Source organism: Sus scrofa, chromosome 11, assembly GCF_000003025.6.
Source record: "Sus scrofa isolate TJ Tabasco breed Duroc chromosome 11, Sscrofa11.1, whole genome shotgun sequence".
In the NCBI taxonomy this organism is placed as follows: domain Eukaryota; kingdom Metazoa; phylum Chordata; class Mammalia; order Artiodactyla; family Suidae; genus Sus; species Sus scrofa.
In genome coordinates, this window is record NC_010453.5 from 53,955,696 (window position 1) to 53,980,333 (window position 24,638).

Consider the following 24,638-nt stretch of genomic DNA (forward strand, 5'->3'; position numbering starts at 1 on the left):
AATATTCCACTATACTTTCTTGCTTACATGGTTTAGGATGACGTGTTTCCTGCAATTCATATCCTTTTTCCTCTATAGTCAAGGTGTTTTGCTTTGGTGTTTTTTCTCTAGCTTCCTTCAAGATTTTCTCTTTGTTACTGGTTTTATGCATAGGCTTTTTTTGGGGTTTTTTTTGCAGTTTTTTGGTAATTATCCTCAAAAATATTCTCTGATTTTCTAAATCTCTGGTTGGTGCCTGCCCTTAATTTGGAAGAGTTCTTGGCCATTGCTACTTCAAACATGTCTTTTAGTTGACTCTGACTTAGACCTGCTTCTGATATTCCAATCATGCCTATGCTGCACTCCTTGAAATAAAACAACAGTTATTGGATATTCTGATTTTTTTTATCATATTTTTTTCTCTTCAAAATTTAGTTTGGAAATTTTTTATTGGCCTACTTTCAAGTTCACTGATTCTGTGTGCATGTGCATATGTGTGTGTGTGTGTGTGTGTGTGTGTGTGTGTGACTGTGTCCAATCTATTAATGAACCTATTGACAGCATTCTTCATTTACATTACTGTGTATTCCACTTTCATCTCAATCTTTTGATTCTGTCTTAGTGTTTCTATTTTTTGCTTACTCATCTATTCTTGCATGCTGTCCACTTTACCTGTAACAGTCCTTGGTATACTATTTATAGTTATTTTAAATTTCCTGGAGTCCCTGTTGTGCCTCAGTGGTTAATGAACCTGGCTAGTACCCATGAAGATGTCGGTTCAATCCCCGGCCTCACTCAGTGGGTTAAGGATCCTGCATTGCTGTGGCTGCGGCATAGGCTAGCAGCTACAGCTCCGATTCGACCCCTAGCCTGGGATCTTCCACATGCCATGAGTGTGGCCCTAAAAAGACAAATAAATAAATGAGTGAATAAATTTCCTATCTGATAATTCAATCATCTGTGTCAGATATAAATCTGGTTCTAACGCTTGCTTTGTCCCTACACTGTTCTACTTGTATTTTAGAAAACTTTGTAATTTTTAATTGAAGGCAAACATGAAGTATTTGATAATAGGAACAAGAGTAAATAGGTCTTTAACATAAGGTTTCCTAATAATCTGACTAGGAGTTGAGCTCTATTTAATGTTTGCTGTAGCTATGAGTGCGAAGGCTTCAAAGCCCTGTCATGTTCTTGTTTTCGTCTCTCCTGTTTCCTTTGTTCCTCCCAAAAATCTCATCTTCAGATTTTATCTGTGTCTTGAAATTCTTTTCCTTCCCATGCACTCTTACTGTACTGGAGCTTTGTCACTATGACGGTAGGTGTGGAGCAAAGGAAGCCATCTGCAATCTTATGATTATCTCAGTTTTTCAGTGGGCCTGTCTCCCTGAGCTGTGACATTCATAGTGTTTCTAAGCTCCCCCCTACTCCTGCTTTAAGTGAAATGGAAAAGTGTAACAGAGACTTTTGGGAATATTTGTCAATGATTATTCTTTATGTACCCTGTTAGAACTGTGCAGAGAATTTTTCTTGGCTCTTCACCTATGGCACCAAGTGAGGTTCTTGGAGATGAATCCTGTGAAAGTATTCTCTCTTAACACTGCAACACCCAGGTGTTTCTCACTCTCATGGTAGTCCACACTCATCTCCCATAAATTTCTCAAAATTACTGCTTAGTGTGGATGCAAGTTTATGACTCTAGGAGTTTTGTTTCATATAAGCATATCTTAGCTATGACTCTCCAGATTCACTTGATTTATCTTTAGGTTTCATGATAGTGGTTGACTTTCCGACCTTCTCTGATGGCTCCGAGGAAAATCATTCATTTTCGGTTTGTCCAAAATTTTTTTTCTGGCTGTAGTAAGGACACGTATGACAACTTTCAAACTCTTTATATGTCGTGGCTGAAATCTGAGAAATTTTTAAACAAATTTAGAGATAAATGAAAAGAAATAAAACACAACAAATAGGAGTTCTAATTATAGCTCTGTGGGTTTAGAAGCCAACATAGTGTCAGTGAGGATGAGGGTTCGATCTCTGATCTTGCTTAGTGAGTTAATGATCAGGTATTGCCAAAAGCAGTGGCAAAGGCCCAGATCCAGTGTTGCTGTGGCTGTGGCATAGGCTGCTAGCTGCAGCTCTAATCAGGCCCTAGCTGGAAACTTCCATATGCTGCAGGTATGGCCTTAATAAGAATTTTTTTTAAAAAAGACAACAAATATTTAATCATATATTCTCTTTCCATGGATCAGAAGTATTAATATTTACAAAATGTTGGCCAAGTTGAGGTATGGGAAGTATAAGACTCTTGTGATGGCGAGGCACAGAGCTTACTAATTTCTTTTCCCCTGTCATTATATCAGGAATTCTTAAATTTCTATGAATGAAAACTTCCTACAGATACGTAAAAATATGCATACATTTACTCCTTGATCTCTTGGACTAACTAAATGTCCTCAACTTTATTCAATAGTAAATGGACAGTTGGAGACTTGATTTCCACTTTAGTTGCAGGACCACTGACTATTTTATTTTATTATTTGTTTCTGTTATGGCTGTACCGCATGGATGTTCCCAGCTAAGGGCTGAATTGGACCTGCAGCTGCAGGCCTACACCACAACCACAGCAACACTGGGTTTGAGTGGCATGTGCAACCTATGCCACAGCTTGCAGCAATGCTGGATCCTTAACCCACTGAGGGAGGCCAGGGATGGAACCTGCATCCTCATGGACACTATGTCCAGTTCTTAACACGCTGAGCCACATTGGGAGCTCCCAGCATCACTGACTTTAAAACAGCAATCTTTCACAAACTGAACAAACCAAGACTGAGTAGTTGTACATTTCAAAATAAGATATCTATATATAGATATAGATATAGATATAAACATATATACACACACATACATATATCTACATTTATTTGCCCCAACTCTGAATATTTAAGATTATGATAATCAGGTCCTTAAGCATACTGTAGTTTATAAAGCTTCCTTTCTCCCACTATGGAAAAGAAGCATTTTTATTTTCTGAAAAGAAAGCCTCATTTTCACTGGCATAAATTTTAATTTTTTACCACTGACTCTTCAAATCCAGCACTGACAGATGAGTATGAAACGTTTGGACTCTCTTATAGAAAAAGAAAAAAAACAAAACAAAAAACTGAAGAGAACATTGAGTCAGTAATGAAATAAAAACATAGAAAAATAAGCAATGACTATCAGGAATCCAGATAAAGGGATGATGAGAAAAGGGTTTTTGTTGTCGTTGTTGTTTTTTAAGAAAATGATCTCTCCTACCTCATTTGCTCCTCACTCAAGCCACTCAAAAGACTAAATCATCTTTCTTGAAATGCTTAACAATGACAAAATTATCAACTATTTAGATATATAATTTTTTTCAAAGTCCTATAGTAAAGTTAAATAATAAACAAAATCATGATTTTTGTAAATGCTATAGAAACTGCAGAAACACAGTTGCTATATGGATATTTCCATAATATAAACATCAGCTGGTTCCCTAAGTAATGAAGGATAAGATTTTGAAGCAAATAATTTGGTAAAGTAAAGGAAAATCAGAGAGAAGAACATTTATGCTGGATGAGGTTTAAACCTTATTTTAGAAAGCAGATAAATTTAAGAGATTAATTTAAATGCAAGTCCCCTTGAGTCTTCCATCTACTCCCTATTTCTTCTATTAGACTTGCAAAGGCATAATTTATTCCATATGAGTGACAGTGTGGTGTGAGGGTCTAGCTCAGATGACAGGAAAATGGCACAGAGAGGTCCTTTTCTTTAATTTTTATAAACCTTTAAGAGTTTAAGGCCAACATTTCTGTCCTTGTCATATCAAATAGCTATTCAAATTATAACATCATCCCACACACTACTTCGGAAAGAAATACAGTTCAAATATTTGAATAAAATATTGACTTAAAATAGATTTAGACTCCATCTATGTGGATTTTGAGGAGCTAGATTCAGCTAAGATTTACAGAAGCTCTTCCTGGAATATTTGGTAAAGCATAAAAAAAGTAATCCACTCTAAGATTGAAAAGTTGCCCAGAATTAAATGATATTGGAGTTGAAAAAAATGATTTTGTTTCTCTTCCACTTTGATACTATTTATGTATGTCCCTATGTTCATTTTTATAAATATGTGGAAATTGTATATAAAAGTAACAGTAGGAACTTGGCCTTTCATAGCAATAAGAAGACAAAAGTTGTATTATATTCATGCAATGTTATTTTTTTCCATCTTTTCAGCAGAGTTCCATTTTCAGTCCTAAGTGGAATATAAGTATGTTTGAGTAAAGATATTATCCTTCTCCTTTTCAGTGCCACTTCCATTTGCCCATGACTTGACATTCATCTTTGGATACTACAGAGTCGGTGTAAACCACATTAAAGATGACATTTTGCACTGTCAAACATTTCCACAGGTCTAAGAGTAAAAAATAAATTATTTACTAGGTTTCTTTCTTTTTTTTTGATGGCTTAAGTATAGGTATTCCAAGCCTATGTATATAGCATATTCACACACAGGTTGTGCTATTTTATTTACATTCGTATTGAGTTCAGAAAGAAAATGCCAAGCATGCACCAAAATGTATTTAAAGCTCTCTATTTTACTGTCAGCACAAAGATTTACAAACATATATCCTCACAAATATGCATATGCATAACTCCATGCAAGGCAATAAGTTAGGTATTAGAAATGCTTAGAGCAGTCATTGTGCTTATGATTTTCCCCTCTAGTATTATATTATTTTCCTACACACAAGATATCAAAAAATGAAAGAAGTAATTTTTCCAAAGGGATACTGAGTATAAAAATTATATGCTTCAACTTCTGCAATCTGGCTTCGATCTTATTTTAACAGATAGTTGTCTATCCAAGTAGATCAAGATTTAGTTAATGCAAATAATTATATTAAAGAATTGGGGTTAGTAGGGATAGGAAAATGAGTAAGACCCCTGTCTTGCCTGACTCCAATTAAAAACACATATGAATCATCCCACTGATTATAAGAATGTATTATTGAAATACTATTTCACTTGTGGGAGTGAAAAAAATTTAAAAAAAACCCATTAATTTTGGCAGAATACCAAGCAAGGCATTAAGTAGCAGATTCTTGATACAGGCTTTGAAGTATAGGTAGAAGTTAGGGATACAGAGAAGGAACACAATAGGCCAAGTCCAAAATCAAAGAAATAGTGGCATTAAGCTGTGTTATTATGTGTTCTGATTATAAAAGTAGCCTGGATTGTCAATAGCGGCTTATCTGTGAGATTCATGAGAATTTGTGCTGTTCAGTGAATAGGTAAATAAGAAAGATTTATGGCAGCCTGCCTCAAAGACATTTAATGTGAGCAGAAATCTACTCTGGGCTCATCCCATCACAAATTTCCATAGCCACTAAAAGGGAGCTAAAATATTGAACACATACACCATACAGAGCTAAAATATAAATTCACATCACAAAAAAAAAATATATAGGTAGTTTTTTCTTAAGTGTTTGTTATTTGCTGATCACTAAGTTAAGTTGCAGGCATTCAATTATTCCATGGATTCCTCTTTAGAAATCTAGGTGGTCAGTGTTTACGTTTACATCTCATTTTCAAGTTAGTTCAGGCTCAGGAAGCTTACATAACTTGCTAAAAGTGTATAATAATGGATAAAATCAAGATTTATTCCTACATAAATCTGTAAAATGAATATGAAAATGGCTTAAAAAAGAATATTAATGAAGATTAGTTGATACAATGTGTATAAAATACACATAAATTATCTAAACATGGTAATTATTTACTTTATTTGAGATTCCTGATTGATCTTAGAGTTTTAGTAGGAGAATATTCAACTACACATAGGAAGATGTAATTAACCAATACAATTATGAAAATGGTCTGTCTTGTCATAAAGAATATACTGAATTTCACTGGAAAGTAAAAAAGAAAGGGAAAAAGAGGACTTCCAGAATGGCAGAGAGAGGGAATGCAAAAAATATTCTTCATGAAAACAACAAAGGGATTGGCAACAAATTATCAAAGTCAAACTTTTAGAACCCTGGAAATTAACAAAAATTTGAAACAAATAGAGGTATATATATTTTTTTTTTTGAGAAAATCTTTTGAACACCAATAAGAACAGCAGGATTTGGCCTATCCCACTGACACCTCTCCAGCTCTGCAGCAGGCTTGAAAACTAGCAGGTTCACAACCACAGTAATTGAGAAAACAAGCAGCCTTGCAGCTGCAGGTGAAGGAAGACCAAATTTGGAGTTCTTCAAAAAGTTCAATATCTGGAGCAAATCCATTCTTTAATTCATCTGGCAGCTCCCTAGAAAAATCTGAGTTGCAGACTGATGTCATTATCTGACCTATCTAGGAGTTTATATCAAGGGTCTTTATTTTAAAAAATGATTGGAAAACACTTTAAAACATAGCATAACCGATACATGTTGGGGCAAAAAAGAGGCTGGTCAAAACTTGAAAAGGAATCTCTAGGGAATGAGATATCCATAGGGGGCTTTGGAAAGCTCTCAAATATTATATACAGGAGAACAAAAGATTACACAAGGGTAAAGATATATCCAGACCCCTAAGGATGGGAAATAACCTAAACTCTCACTGCTGGTTGAATGTGAGGTCCTGTGTGAGCCCGAAGTGAAATTTAAGGTGGAATTGTAAATTAAAGGCATACCCAAACAGACACAGGCCCTTTGGGAATAGGCAAAAGACTTACTTATGTTTCAAGACATTAAAAAAAAAATTCTAACTATTAGTAGCAGTTAAGATAACTGAGCAGAGACATTAGTGGTCATATATGACAATGAATACAGACTTTAAAGAATTAGTCCTGAAAGGCAAAAAAATGAAGACAATAAATAAAAAGATCAGTGGTTGCCAGAAGTAGGGGACATAGATAGGCAGAGCACAGGGTTTTTAAGACAGTGAAGATACTCTGTATGATATTAGACTGATAAACATATGTCATTATGTTTTTATTCAAACCCTATGGATGATACCAAGAGTTGATGTACAATACCAAGAGTGAAACCTAAGATAAATTTTAGACGTTGGCATTGATTTGTCAATGTTAAGTTCACCCCTGGTAAATACCTATACCATTCTGGAGAATGATGTTGTTAATGGTGAAGGCTAGGCATGTTGGAGGGCAGAGAGTACAGAGGAAATCTCTTACCTTCTACTTAGTTTTATTGTAAACTGAAAACTGATCTTTAAAAAGTCTATAAAGGAGTTCCTGTCGTGGCGCAGTGGTTAACGAATCCGAATAGGAACCATGAGGTTGAGGGTTCGATCCCTGCCCTTGCTCAGTGGGTTAAGAATCCGGCATTGCCGTGAGCTGTGGTGTAGGTCGCAGACGCAGCTCAGATCTAGTGTTGCTGTGGCTCTGGTGTAGGCGGGCAGCTACAGCTCCGATTAGACCCCTAGCCTGGGAACCTCCATATGCCTCGGGAGCTGCCCAAGAAATAGCAAAAAACGACAAAAAAAAAAAAAAAAAAAAAAAAGTCTATAAAAAGGCGATTAGTCTTGAAAATCCATTAAGCAAACAAAACAGCAGCAAAAATAAGAAACGACAATAATACAGTCACTTGAAATATCATGCTGTTGTTTCTCAAAATAGAAGCTGTGACTAACCCAAAATAAGAGGGAAATTTCTTCAGGAGAAAGGCTGCACATTAGATAATAGAGTGACATGAAAAGGAAAATGGGATTTGAAGGGTAGGATAAGCAAATAGGAATTTTTAAAAATCATGTTTTAACTGTGTTACAGAGGGTGCTAGAAAAGAACTAGATATATTATTTGTTGTTAGATCTAAAAAACATGACTAAAGCACAAAGAAACTTAATAGGAAAAGAGGGACAAGACATTGGAAATTATTGAATGAACCCATGTAGCTAGGGGCCAGAAAGTGAATGAAAGGGGAAGGAATATATTAACACAAATCTAGCAGACATTGGTAGATTTCATGATATGGAAAATGAAAAGGATCGGTTTTAAAAGTTGAACTATTACAAATTAGGGCTCTTGAAAGATAACACATGAAAATGAAATACTAAAGGCATATCTCACTGGAAATCTTAGATTCAAGAAATATTAGCATAAGCCTCAGTTCATGTACTGAAATGTACTGAAGATGATTCTTCTGATAAATAAATAAATAAATAATAAATGAAATTAGAAGGAGAAAGCATCCCTAAGAGATGGCATTTCTTATTAAACATAATTATAATATCATAATTTGCTGAGATTTCACAGCAAAAGGCAGTGGAAAAAAACCAAGTAGTGACCAAGAAGTAAAGTCCTGCTCATAAGATGTAATGGTTTGGATATCACTAAAGAGAGTACTAATTTAGAATTTCAACACCAGAGACAACTCACTCAAGACTAAATCTAAATTTAAAATAATTAAATATTCTGAATATGAAGAACAAAACTTAGTTCTAATTTTAGTAAAAGTTCCACACTTTGGGAAAGTAGATAGTATTCAAGGTGAAATTTACTCCTGCATAGCAAGCAGAATATCTTAATTAGTTCCATATTGGAAGATTTTCTTTCAATATCATTTAAAGTCTCAGGCTGTTTACTATGCTCTTTTAGAATGACTGGTAAAACTGAAATCAAGATTCATGGATATTCTCAAACGTATCTGAGTTTTCTACAACCGTACATTCTGTGGACAAAATTTTTCTTGGTATAACTGCTCTAAGGGCAAAGAACCTCTGAATTTTCTAAATTCTATGAGTCTATACATATATGCATATGAATGTGTACATCTCAGTGTTGGGTGAGAAGGAGTTGTAAAATTCTTTTGTGTGCCTTTTCTTTATTTGGACTATTTAAATGTGATAGGAAAAACAAATTCTCTTGATGAAATCCTGAGGACACTGCTTCCATTCTAGTGTGAAATAGCACCCCCAACAGTCAAAGAAATCCCACTTTTATCAAGGTATTGGGGAAAAATCTGTCTTATAATGATCAGAACAAATCAGGATATCTGAATTTGGGACTTTCATTTCTTCAAATCTTTATTTATCAATTCAGTAAAATTGATTTTGATTATAATTCATGTGATTTTAATTCTTAGGGACTTGAACTTACAAACAAATTTAATATTTAAACTTTCAATAACTAGTAAGAATTTTAATATATGAAAAACACTGTACTCAAGTTTATGGCTTCTGCATGTTACCACAGTTTTATTATTGGTGTTAGCTTACAATGTTATTTAATTTTGCTGAAATAATTCTGATGAGTTTTATGGGATAAAATAATTAGGAAACATTTTCCTTGAAACATAAAATAGCAAGTTATCTTTCTGTCTTGGATACAGAATAGCTAAGTTAGTTTAATTATTTAACTCTTATGGCCCATGTTGAAGTATTGTCAGAATGAAAACAAAATAACCCATTGTTGGTTCTGTAAAAGTACCTCAGGAAGCTTTGAGACGAAGGCTATTAAGTAGAGACTTAAGAGAGTAAAAGTATACATGCCCCCCTACATTGATAATCTTTTCACAAATTTAAGGTTAAAGTCAAAGACAATATGAGGAAAATATGGAGAATGGTGAAAAAGAGAACTTAAACTCCTCTCCTCAGGCTACTATATGCAAGAACATCCCTGAAGAAGCTCTTTTGATATGATCTACACTGCTTGTCACATTTCCTCTTGGAGGAGTGGGTTATCCAGTTGGTGAGATGGGGAGAAGAAGCTGAAGATGTTTAATCCTTGGAAGTGGACCTCTTTGCTTAAGGATATGTAGAAGGCTTGACAATGTGGCCACAGGAAAGATATGAGATTTTGGGAAGAGTAGTTATATTCAGAGGGGTTATTAGCAAACTCACTTGGGCACAGAGTAAGGCCACCTTTTCAAATTAGTTTATCAAAAATATAAATATGTCCATATACATCTGTTTGACTCTTGGCTTTCTCTCAATTGTTCCACTCAGGTGTCGAAAGAAGGTTATTATTTGCTGATTTCCTAAAATCCAAACAGCTGGAATAGGTTTTTATCTAACAAGGCACAATTTATTGAATGAATGAAATAATTATGTTCAGATAATGACACCATAAAAATATGAAGTGTTCATTCATCCAACAGCTTTAGAGCTATGGTTTAAAAACATCTGGATCATCAACATTGTTGAAAGACTGATGAATATTTTGGAATTTTTTCCTCAGAAAACATGTACTTCTGAATAAAATTAGTCATACAAACTCAGAGATTCATGGGCTCCAGATTAATAATCATTCTTTAGAAAAGATTTAAATTGAAGTTCAAGTCAACCAACAAATTAGTTTCTATATAATATTGAGCATTCACTACACCTTTTACATTTAAAACTACATCAAGTCCCATGACTTACTCCATAAGTCAAGTGGAATGTAAATGACTGGAAAAATTAAATATTAAGCAAATGTTGTAATTGAGTAAAACTGGCATATTAAAAGCCAGCAGTTAAGAAAACAACACCTTTTTGTTCTTATTCCATATATATTATAATTTATAGAGTGTAAAGTGCTGAAGAAATTACTGATGCTTTAGTACACTGAACATTTTCCACTAATGGAATACCTATGCTTTAAAAATAATAGTGAAACATATATGATGTAGTGTCTCAACATTTTCAGTTATTTTAGAGAACTAAACTCATGTATACATTATATCACCTTGTGCTAATTCTTCAAAAATGTTTTTAAAAGTAGTGTCACACAAAATTTGATGTAGAGTATAATGAAAAATATTAAGTAGTGGAAATAAATCTCAGCTGTAGTAGGCTGATATTGGCTCACAGAATATATTTGTCTTAATCCCAAGAATAGAGAAAGTTTCCCTTATTTGGAAAAATAGTCTGTGCAGATGTGATTAAGGTAAGGACCCCAAAATGAGTATATCATTCTAGATTATCTGGGTGGATTTTAAATGTCATCACAAATACCCTTACAGAAAGGGGAAGAGGGAAATAAACACCATACATCCAGAAGAGAAGCAGTATGAAGACAAACAGAGAGGGAAGTGGCTAGATGCCAAGGGATGCTAATAGCTACCAGAAGCTGAAAGAGGCAAGGAACAGATTCTCTCCTAAGTCTGCAGACAGACAGTGGCCCTGCTGAACCTTGTCTTCAGGCTTTACAACTCTAGAACTGTGAGATAATAAATTTCTGTTATTTTGAGCCATAAATTTATGGTCATTTATCATGGCAGCTAAAAGGAACTAATAAATAGGTACTAACAATTAAGCATTGATTTTTTTTCCCCTTTTTTTAGGTGTAGCTTAACAGCTTTCTTTATTTTGTTTAATCTTTTAATCTTTATAAGATTTAATAATAGCTTACATTTATTATATGATTTGTCCAAATCAGGTATTGTTCTAAGCAGTTCACGTGAATAAGCTCACAAGCTAATTAATACTATTATTCTAATTTTACAAAGGTGAAACTGATGCATGCAGAGAAATTTAATTACTTTTGCCCCAAAGCTAAACTAGTAAGCTGCAGAACTGAGTCTTGAATATAAATTATCTGGATTCAGATTCTAAACTCTTTAACTATGATACCATGATGGCCTTCTGAGATTTTAGACTCAAAACCTTGGAAACGAATGTTCCTTCTTTCCTCTATATTTCAGAAAATAAAAGGGAAGCAAAAGGATTTAAAAAAATCTCTTACTGTCATATAGTTAGTGATTAAGAAAGGATTTAAATCCATGTAGTTTAAGAAGACAGTCTGGGCTTTCAATTACTATGCTATTCTGTCTCTCAAACAGTTTATTAGATTGAGTCAATTTTTTTTATCACACACTTTCCAGAGGAACAAATTATCTGGTATATCTATAAATTAAGGCCACATTGAAAAACTGCACAGGTATTCAGTAGACAATGAAAGTTTGTCTTAAAAGCTTGCTTTATAATTTGCAAATATAATTCACTATATTTTACTCAATATAAATGGATATTGTTACAACCTCTATGTAACTTTAAATGCTATAATCAATTTTGAGTTTCTCTATAATGACAAGTGGCAAAACACTCTAAATAATGAGATGGCAGAATAATTCCCAAATATGTTCCTCCCCAAACAAAACCTATTTTAGTTAGACATCTCTCTTCAGTTGCAAACAAAATTCAAGAAATTATTAGAGAATTCCCTTTCAGTTAAACTTCTTGTAAATTTTAGAATATGTATGCCATGGTAGAATAAGATGTTTGAAATTCACTGCATAAATAATAAAAAGTTTTCTGTTACTATTTTTTCACAATGACTCAGCAAGTAGCTGAGACCTACTTTCCATATTATTTTTCTCCATATATTGTTAATCTACCCCCTCATTAACATCCTACATACATGCTATACACACACCTACAAATACTCACACAAATGATAATTTTAGATATTTGGGGAAAAGTATCTACTATACTTTTTCAATGCTAAAATAATCCTATTAAAAGGATTGTAACAACTACTGTAAAATAATGTAAGAGCATTCATCACATATATATAATATAATAAATATGTATATATGTAATGTATACATATGTCTAATTCGAAGATTCACATGGTGACTTCACATATAATCTATTTTTAGTGTCAGTGGGTCTGTAGGCAGTGGTGTAAACAATTAGTCATACTAGGATAGCTAAAATAAACTACTATTTGGGTAGACTACTAGAACAGTTAAATTTTTATCTTTTGGAAGATTTTGTATTTGTTACGTATTTTAGAAATCATAATTTATCTGTGTCACTTTATGTTATAAAATTGGAATTACATGCATTTAATTTTGTTATGGGCAATGGTTTTTAATAGCTAGGAGTGTTAAGATGGAAACTTTACCTTCCTTAACTATAGCACCTGACTCCTCTACATATTTTTAACTTAGTAGTTGCAACTTGTTGTTCTACAGCCTATAGTGAAGAAGACGTTTCTGAGGCTTTCATTCCCATATTTGACAGTGAAGCTACTGGGCATCCTTTATGCCTTGGCATCCTCCCCTTTATGCCTTGGGATGGTCCCCTTTTCTTCAAACTAACTCTATGTTTCCTCTTCCAACTTTCTAAATCCTCCACTTATTTTCTTAAAAGTTGAGTTCTGTATCCTAATGGGCTTAATTTTTCTTCAGTTTTTGAAAAATATGCCTTGTTTGTTTCATATTGTTAAACATGAAACTACTATTTAATGCAGCGAAAATGTTCCCAAACATACATAGCATGTTAGTCCTAAAGGAACTCTCATCTCATGTATACACAAATGAGATGGGCATAGTTGCCCATTCCGTCTCATTCCATGCTTTAAACCTTGCTGGTACTTTACATTTATGGGTATCTTTAGTTTTCAAACATCTTTACAGGAGATTACAGATCATATGAGTGCTCTTTTAATATACATACTGGAATAAAGGAGTCCTGTTGACTGAATGGAACTTGCTCTGGGCCAATTGTGCTTAAAGCACAGAAGGTTGCCTACATGCTCAGAGTTGCCAGATAATGCAAAGGCGGTACTATCAAATCTAAATCTCAGATAAACAATGTATACTAAGGCATACATGTATGTATTCCAACTATTGCACAGGATGTACTTATACTAAAAAAGTATTTCTGATGAATCTGAAATTCTAAATTAACTTGTCCTGTATTTTTTCTTTTCTTTTCTTTTTTTTTTTTGCTAAATCTGGCAGTCACAGGGTATACAAAGTAATACTGTCCTTTGTAGTATCTAATTTATAGAGTGAAACTTCGGCTGTGTTATTCCAGTGTTGCAGGACACAAAAGTGAATTGAAATTTATCTGTTTCCTTCTTTAGGTTTGGGAAGTTTTCAGCATAATTTTTTCAAATACATTTTTGACACGCTTTTCTAAGAAACAGAAACAGACTCACAGACAGAGAGAAGAGACTTGTGGTTGCCATGAGGGGAGCAGAAGAAGGTTGGACTGGGAGTTTGGGACTAGTAGATGTAAACTATTATATATTGGATAGAAAATATGAAAAAGATTTTATATATATATAACAAAATCATTTCATTGTACAATATAAAATTTATATATATATATATGATATACATAAAACTGAATCACTTTGTTGCACACCAGAAATTAGCATAACATTGTAAATCAACTATACTTCAATAAAAAAAGAAAGATAAGAAGTTCCCACTATGGTGCAGTGGGTTAAGAATCCAACTTCAGTGGCTTGGGTCATAGCAGAGGTGTGGGTTTGGTCCTGGCCTGGCACAGTGAGTTAAAGGATCTGGTGTTGCCGCAGCCATGGCATAGGTCTCAGCTGTGGCTCAGATTCACCCCCGGCCCTGGAATTTCCTTTTGCCACAGGTGCAACCAAAGAACAAACAAGTAAAAGATATACAGGAAATAGTTACATGAAATATATCCCAGAGAAACAAAAAATTAGTGGACAGTAAAAGACTGAAAAGTGTAATGAGAACATCTAAATACATCTAATGTGAGAGGCAAAGTTGAAAGGGATAATAACAAGAAGTATGACAGGAATGTATAAGAAAGGCATCCTTAGATTTAGGAAACACATTTTACAATGTATATAGTGAGTGTGTGTATAGATACACGGCAAAGGGATGAAGGAGGAAAGATTTTAAATAAATGAAAGGAAAAATAAAATAAGCTACAACAATGTATTTTACAACATGAAGAATATAGTCAATATTTTGTAGTAACTATAAATGGAATAAGTCCTTAAAAAATTGTGAATCACTATGTTGTCACCTGGTACATGTAATATTGTACATAAACTATACTTCAATAAAAAATGGAAAAAAGTGTTCTCATCCATAACAAACTACTGTAATTAATTTAAAATTGTGCAAGAAAAGAGAAATGAGAAAGTCATAAATGAGGACACATAGCATAAGATAAAATGGTAAGAAAGAACATTGCTCCAAAGAAAAATATCAGCTGCAAATTGCTTCAAAGAGGCTCTCATTAAACTGAGCTATAGAGAATTTCATGGTAGAGTAATGGGGGAAAAAAATGCCCAAAGGCCACCAATAAAAACATCAACAATATTATTGGCCTATTGACAATCATAAAGAGAAAAATTAATTTGGAGAAAATATTCTTAAAAGGCACAAGAGGTAGATTTGACTTTTAAAAAATCTAATAGGAAAGCAGGCTTGGAAATATGAGAAGAAAAACAAAGAGAGAGAAAGGGAGGAAAGAAGAAAGGAAGGAAGGAGGGAAGGAGAGAGGTAAGGAAGGAGGGAGGGAGGAAGGAAGGGAGCGAGGGAGGTAGGACAGAAGTGGGGAGGGGAGGAATTTTTTCTTTGTTTTTTGGGTATATTCCCGCTCTATGCCTATGCTTAGGAGGCTCACACTATTGTGTCAAATAAATTAATTTAAAAAATAAAATAGGAGTCCCTGTCTTGGCTCAGTGGTTAACAAACCTGACAAGCATCCATGAGGACCTAGGTTCGATCCCTGGTCTCTCAGTGGGCTGAGGATCTGGCATTGCCATGAGCTGTGGCATAGGCTAGTGGCTACAGCTCTGATTCGACCCCTAGCCTGGGAACCTCCATATGCTGTGGGTGCAGCCCTAAAAAGACAAAAAAAAAAAAGATAAAATAGAAGACAACTTCCAACAGTTTCTGAGGGGAACAAATGGTAGCTTAGTTACCAGAGCTATGGATATTACAATCCTGGTGCAAATTGCTGCCTCTAAACTGATCTATTTTATAGGGAAACAATGGCTATCAAAAGTGAATTATTGGATTTTCCAAAAATGATGAAATGATTTTGTACTCCAGATCCCTGTTAAATTGTTAACACAGGAAGCAATTAACAAACCCCTCCACAATTCAGCAACTCATGTTATTAATTACAAATCATAATAATAAAAGCATGGATAAAGTAGTATCATTTGTATCCCTTCACTTTTGGATTTGTCTTCAAATTTTTAAAACTTATAAAGTACAGTGAGATTTACTGTAATAAATAATGGAAAGTGAATTCATTACTGTTTACTATCAGATGCATTATAAAGTCTAATCAATGTTACAAATTCCTAAGGGATATGAATTATTTATGACTTTTAATTTTTTAAAGATCTTTCACTTAAGGATTAGAGCTTGAAATGATGTTTAAATGATGTTCATATTGGCAAAGTCCATAGCACTTCCATTATTGTTTTTCATGTATACAATTTTATTGTAACAGCAAGTATTGTCTATATTAAGGATCTGAATTTTGCAGCCAACAGAAATCTAACAAAGCATTCATTTATGGTCAGGAATATAACTTGAAATGATATCCACTAATTGAAACACTAAAACTTTTTTTAAAATCAGGGATAAAAAAGAAAAGACTGGAAAAGAAAGGAAGAATACGCATAAGAATACCAGGATCAAAGCCTCATCATATATTATTACAACATACCTTGTGCCAGAGCATTGGCTCAAATTTAGTCATAAAATGGATAATACTTAAATCTTTACCTTATTAACAGTCAAAACTTACTTCTTGGTTTCTAAGCTTTTTCGCCAATGTTAATGTCTACATATCTAAATAGATTTTGCGTAGTTACTCTAGAATTCACCTCTATGTTAGAATACACATTTATTTGCTATTCTGTGAATTTTTAAAGTTCATTTTCCCTTTTAACTAAAAGTCATGGGGTTAATATATTTTCTATGATATTCTAATATTATAAGGATTAAAAAGAAAGTTTTAGATTAACACTGGGGCCCACCGAATCTCTGAATTAAAAGACACTATTCTTTAAGTGTGAGGATTAAGAGGAGAATTGGGATGCTTAAATGTTCCCTGTATATTTACAGGCATTCCTGAATATAAAAAAACCAGAATTTAAATGTGAATCAGTGTTAGAATTATAATACCTTAAATTTCTAAAGAATACTAGCTAGGAAATAATCAACAATCATAATTGTTCATTGGCCAAATGCTTACTAGTCCCACATTTGCACACACTACTTTAAACAGTAGCTCTTAGTTTAGTTTAATTCCTTTTGTTTCTCTTGCTTTTTTTGGCATGAATTGATGTTGGCTCTTATTTCACTGCAGCTCTAAAAGCTCTTCTTAGCTTTATCAAACCCTTTTCTATCATATGCCATATTATTGTCAGTAATGATATAATTAATAGCTGAAGCACCATTTCCTTTATGATTTCTCTAATGTGTTCCAAATACTCCACTGTGGCTAGATATTTTTTGCTTTTTTAATTAAAAAATGTCATCCAGAAAAGTTGTATGATGAATTATTTTTGAGTAAATACTAGACACCAGTCATCCAAGGTGTTGTAGTAGTAATAATAATAGCAAAACAGTAATAATAATCATTGAATTTAATATAAATTATCCTGTTTTCCTCCATGAAAACTCTGTGGGATATTACTAACTCTGTTTTGAAAATATGAGGACTAAGACATGGAAAGTTTGTGACTTTTTTACAGATCACACATCTAGAAATTGGCAGAGTTTAGAACTGAAACCAGTCCTTCTGGCTCAGTTTTCTTTCTACAAAACCACAGCTGCTATCCAAGAAAACACTCCAAGGAAAGCAGTCTTTAAACTGAGTGTACCAGTTTTATTTATGTAGACTTCCAAACACCTGTACTCACCAGCTTCCAGCCCTCCACAAGTTTTCCTCCTCCCAGAAGCCTATTTCTTTCACTCATCATATTTCTCCCTGAATAAGCCAGTTTCTGAGACTTTCTTCCATTTCCACATTAACTGAGAAAAATTATTTCTTCAGACATACAATTAAGCTGTTTAATTAAACTTCCACTGAAATCAGAGAACTGCAGAGACTAGTGCCTTATTTTAGGAATTATCTGTAAGAAGAGGCAAATCTAGCCAATAATACTAATTGGGAAGAGGAATATTAAAATTAAATTTGTTTAGAGAACTTTTCTTTATAATTTTTCTTTAAATAGTGAGATGTACATTTGATAGAATGTAATATTTTCAGATTTTTTTTGGATGTATTTTGATTAAGTGAAATTTAAGCTGAGGCCTTAAAACGCAGAACAAGGCAAGTTATACAGCATTTGCAAAGGGTTTGGAAGGAAAACTGGTTTGTTTCTCAGAATTTAGGATATATTTGAGAAAATACTGGACATAATTATGCACTTAAGTGGGTTACACATTAGGAAAAAAATGGGGAAGGTTTTGTTCATGATACACTGGTCTGTAGTTTTATTTTCTTGTGTTTGCCTGGTTTTGGTATTTGAGTAATGCTGGACTTATAGAAAGAATTAAGAAGTGCATCAATCTTCTGAGATAAATTCTAAAGAACTGGTATAGCTTCATTTTATTCACACATAAATGTACATACTATAAATATAAACCTAACCATATAACTGAATATATGGTTGCTATTATTATTTTAAACAAACTATTATCTATTAGAAAAAACAAGAGTTTTTATTTTACTTTCATTTATTCAGTACCTGGTGCCCTTTTCTCCCCCAGATTTATTGAGATAAAACTGACATATAACAGTATGTACGTTTAAAGTGTACCATGTACTGATTTTAGATGTGTATACATCACAAAATGATCAACCACAATAAGGTTAGTTAACACATCCACTGTTTCAGAACCAGGCTTGTTTTGCCCAATGTGCAGCAAGCCAAAATTCTGAGACGCTCAGGAGACCAGCAAAGGGGGGGTTTATTTACACAGCAGCCAAGTGAGAAAATGGGAGAACAAGTCTCAGATCAACCTCCACAAAGGCTTGGAGTATACACGGAATAAAGAATAAAGAAACAGGGTGATCTGAGGCATGGGAAATGTGGGGAAAGGTGATTGGAAAAAAGTTCAGTAATCGTAGTTTCCACAAGCATAACTAAATCACAGGCCTCTGCACATTCAAAGATGAAGGCATTTTGCACAATCTGAGTTTGGGGTTCTCTGATATTCAAATGGCAAACTGGTATATGAAGTGCTCAATATTAGTGTCAAAAGGTCACTGAGCGGACATCCTTGTATGTCCAGTGGAGGGTTGTTGGTAATATTAACCAGTCAACCAGCTCAGCTCAAACTAGAAGTATCTGGCTCCAAGTTCCTGGGAAACAACTTAGGCAAACATATCCTTTAGTCTAGATGCCTCCTGGAGGATATCCAAAATGAGCTTGACTAGTGAAGGCAGGTGAAATGGTTTTGACTAATCATTACCTACAGTTTTACCTTACCTCATGTAGTTACAAGTTTTTTCATGTGTGGTGATAACTTTTAAAATCTATTCTCTTGCAAATTTCAAACATACAATACAGTATTGTTAACTATAATAACTGTGCCATTCATTATATCTTCAGAATGGATTTGTCTTATAACTAGGCTTCTGTACCTTTTGACTTCTTTCACCCATTTTACCCTCTCCTCATTCCCTGGTAACCACCATCTGTCCTCTTCTCTCTACGAGTTTGCTTGTTAGATAGGAGTAAGATAATATAGTATATGCCTTTCTCTGTCTTATTGCACTTAGCTAATACCCTAAAAGTCCATCCATGTTATCATAAATGGCAGGATTTCCTTCTTCTATATGGCTGAATTCCATCATACATACAACCACGTTTTCTTTATCCATACATCTGTTGCCAGAAAAAGGTTGTTTCCATGTCTGGGCTAATGTGAATAATGCTGCATTGAACACCAGGATGCAAATCTCTCTTTAACATTTTGATATGATTTCCTTTAGATATACATCCTGAGATGGAACTACTAGATCATAATATAGTTCTATTTTTAATTTTTTGAGGAAACATCATATTGTTTTTCATAGTTACTATTGATTTCTATTCCCATCAATGATAGGGTTCTGTTTTTTTCCTACATCCTCATTAGTATTTGTTATCTCTTATCTCCTTGATAACAGTCACTCTAAAACACGTGAGGTGATATTGCACTGCAGTTTTGATTGCATTTTCCTGAAGATTAATGATGTTCAGCACTTTCTCATATACCAGTTTGCCATGTGAATATCCTCTTTGGAAAATGTCTATTCAGATCTTTTGCCAATTTTAATTGGATTATTTTTTCTTATTGATTTGCATGAGTTCCCTATATATTTTGGATATTAACCCCTTATCAGATATATGGTTTGCAAATATTTTCTCCCATTCCATAGGCTGCCTTTTTGTTTTGCTGATTATTTAGTTGGCTGCATAAAAGCCTTTTAGTTTGATGGAGTCCTTGTTTTTATTTGCTTTTGTTACCTGTACTTCAGTGTCCTAACCATAAAATTACTAAGACCAATGTCAAGAAGCTTTTTCCCTATGGTTTCTTCTAGGAGTTTTATAGTTTCTTTTAATCTATTTTGAGTTAAATGTTATTAGTGGTATGACAACTGGCTTGTAGTTTCATTTTTTTTTTTAGTTATATTATTATTATTTTTAATAGTTATTTCCCCAATATAAATTTTTTTCTACTGTACAGCATGGTGACCCAGTTACACATACACGTGCACATTCCTTTTTTCTCACATTATCATGCTCCATCATAAGTGACTAGACATAGTTCCCAGTGCTACACAGCAGGATCTCATTCCTAATCCATTCCAAAGGCAATAGTTTGTATCTATTAACCCTGAGCTCGCCAACCACCCCACTCCCTCCCCTCCCCTTGGCAACAAGGTCATATACCACATTAACAAAAGAAAAGTCAAAAACCACATGATCATCTCAATAGATGCAGAGAAAGCATTTGACAAAGTCCAACATCCATTCATGATCAAAACTCTTACCAAAGTGGGTATAGAGGGAACATACCTTAACATAATCAAAGCCATTTATGACAAACCCACGGCAAATATAATACTCAATGGAGAAAAGATGAAAGACTTTCCATTAAAATCTGGAACAAGACAAGGATGTCCACTCTCACCACTGTTATTCAACATAGTACTGAAAGTCTTAGCCACAGCAATTAGACAAACAAAAGAAATAAAAGGCATCCAAATAGGAAGAGAAGAGGTAAAACTGTCACTGTTGCAGATGACATGATACTATATACAGAAACCCGAATGACTCAACCCCAAAACTACTTGAGCTGATCAACAAATTCAGCAAAGTAGCAGGATATAAGATTAACATTCAGAAAACAGTCTCATTTCTGTATAGTAACAATGAAATATTAGACAAGGAATACAAAAATACAATACCTTTTCAAATTGCACCCCCAAAAATCAAATACCTGGGAATATACATGACCAAGGAGGTAAAAGACTTATATGCTGAGAACTATACAACATTAATCAAGGAAATTAAAGAAGATGTAAAGAAATGGAAAGATATCCCATGCTCCTAGGTTGGAAAAATTAATATTGTAAAAATGGCTATACTACCCAAAGCAAATTTCATTTTAGGCCATGTGAACATACAATTCACAGCAACATTTATTGAAAGAGACTATACTCAATGGTGAAAGTTTGAAAGCTTTTCCTCTAAGATGAGGAAAAATACAAGGATGCCTACTCTCACCACTCCTATTCAACTCAATACTGGATATCCTAGCCAAAGCAACCAGGCAAGAACAATAAATAAATGCAAATTAGAAATGAGGAAATAAAATTGCCTCTGTTTGCAGATGACATGCTCTTATATAAATAAAATCCCAATATTCCATGTAGAACATTTAGAATGAATACACAGATTCAGTAAAAATGTAGGATACAAAATTAGGATACATAAGTCAGTTACTGTTCTATACACAAACAACAAACTTATCAGAAAGAGAAATAATGAAAAACAATCTTATGTGTTATATTAAAAACACTAAAATACTTAGGGAAAATTTATCTAATAAGGTGAGAGATCTGTACACTGAAAACCATACAACATTGATAAAAGCTTTTAGGGCAGAGTGGCAACTTCTAAGCTCCTTGCATGCAGACCAGAAGATGGAAGTTTTTGTATTATATTTAGAGCTAGCATTAAAGTACAGATTTTACTTGTTCAATAATGGTAATCTTTTATTAAAGTTCATTAAGAATTTAGCATGTTGGAATGCTGGTCAATATATAAGTAAATTAGCATTGTTTGATTATTCTATTTTGTGTGTAATTTTATTTTTATTTATTTCTTAGGGCATATTGTAGTGCCTGGGCTAGGGATCCACTCAGAGCTGCAGCTGCCAGCCTATGCCACAGCCACAGCAACACAGGATCTAAGCCACGTCTGTGACTTATGGCACAACTTGCAGCAGTGCTATATCCTTAACTCACTGGGCAGGGTCAGGGATCAAACCTGCATCCTCATGGATACTAGCCAGGTTCGTGTCCACTGAGCCACAACAGGAACTTCTTTTGCATAACTTTAGGCAAATGTTTTTCACTTTAATTGTTGATCTATATCATTCAGTATTAATTACTGGTGGTATTTTTAACTTTATTATTTCAAATAACATTTATTAATAATATAATGGTGACCAGCATTACTAAATATTGCTGAATACACAGATTTATCACAAACCTTTATCCTGATAACTCCTAATAATAACTAATAACTTCTTTTGCATATTTTGCCTTTCCTTCATTCAAAGCATAAATTCATTTGTACTGACAAGTACTTATTTAAATTTACATTGCAATGACACCTATACCACTGTTTTCTACATATATTATTACGTATTTTCCAAATAAACACACACAAACATACATATAGACACCAGCCATGATTATCAAAGTTTAATGAATCAACCAAATCTAAAATTATTTTAAAAAACCAGGTATTTAAAACATAGTGTTTAAATGTATAATCATTGTTATTGGTCTCTGCATATAGTAGTTTATATCACCAAGAATAGTTTAGGTAATAAAGAATAAAAAGTTTTCTGACTTTTTAATTATGCGACTCAAAGGGAAGACATATTTTCTATATTAGTGAAAGAAATAACATTAAAAATAAGACCAACATCAGAAGCTCCCTTGTGACCCTAATTTATTTCATATTTTATTTTATGATACCAAAGTAAAGATAAGAAATTTAAGATATAAGCATGAGTCCTCCAAAAATATTTCTTTTCTTTAAGGAGTAGTAACTTTCAAAATCTAATTAATTAGAGTATAGCTTTTGTTCCTAAGTTCTAGTTCTTCTTGTTTCATATCATGTATTATTTATTTTCTAAAATAAAGCATTTTTTGCAATGAATTATATATACTAGGCCTTGTTAATGGATTATGTATACTAACATTTCTACGTTGCTCTTCTTATGCAGAACATACCTCTATAAGAAAATAATTAAAGGGAGTTTCAATTGTGGCTCAGTGGGTTACAAACCTGACTTGTATCCATAAGGATGAGAGTTTGATCTCTGGCCTCACTCAGTGGGTTAAGGATCCCACGTTGCTAGGAACTGTCGGGTAGGTCAGAGATGCAGCTCAGATCCCGCATTGCTGTGGCTGCGGTGCGGGCTGGCAGCTGTAGCTCTGATTCGACCCCTAGCCTGGGAACTTCCATGTGTCACAGGTGTGGCCCTAAAAAGCAAAACAAACAATCAAATAAGAAAGTAAATAAAAAGAAAATAGTTGAAAAAGAAACTTGCTATAAAAATAAAAACTATCCTAAGATAATAAAGTTAAAACAATCCATTTTATAGATGATTATAAAGGCATCTATTTCAATTGAGCAGTCAAATCATTGAAACATATTATGAGATCACATCCTAGTAAATTTGATAAAGAGTTTCAAAGAGGAAAAACACAACATAATGTATTTTGCGCTATGCTTTATCTAGGTTTCACTGGGTAGACATATTTATATTACTAAAATGGCTATGTGCATATATATATATGTGTGTGTGTGTATATATAAAGAGATAGTTGAGGATTTTTTAAATAAAATTGACTTTTTAAAGAATAAATTCACTTAAAAATGAATTAAAAAATCATTAAGAAAGTCACTTTGCTACCTGGTTAAAGCTTATGTGTCTACAATCAACAACACGATCAGACTTTTACACCAAAATAGTTTTAATAATCTATACATATTATTCTAATTATTTTATGACTTTAAGCTTTAGATAGATTTTAAATATTTATATAAATGTATAAGTGTATATGAATATGTATATATGTATATGTGAATACATGTCATTTACAAACATATCTGATATAGACATTCCTCACTTTCATTTTCTCATTTTTTTTTATATAAAAATTTTTTATGTAATACTTATAAATGAAAATGTGTAATTCCATTTAATTTTCCAAAGGGTTTTCTGGGACTGTTTTTATAAAGTAGCATAAAATGTTGTAATACTTTATATTTAGAAAATTTTTGAGTAAGCTATTTGACCAAAGAAATCATTTGGTTTCTGCCCTAGTTACAGAAGCATCATTAGAATTTTCCTATATCAACAGTTTGAAGTGAATGTATAAAAATTGCATCTAGTTTTGAATAACTGATTGCATTATAAAATGCAATATGGAGTTTAGAAAAGCACTTTTCTCATGACAAAAATCATAAAATCTTCTACCTAATATATGTGGAAAATAAGTAATAGTACAAAAACTTTCAGAAAATATTATAAAATAAAACCTTTGTCTTCAAAAGCTAGGATAGTCATACTATGTACAGTTGCTTGACACAGAACGATGTTTTGCTTGTAATAGAGAAAAGGCTTTATTAACCTGGATCAGTGTTAGGCATATGTATG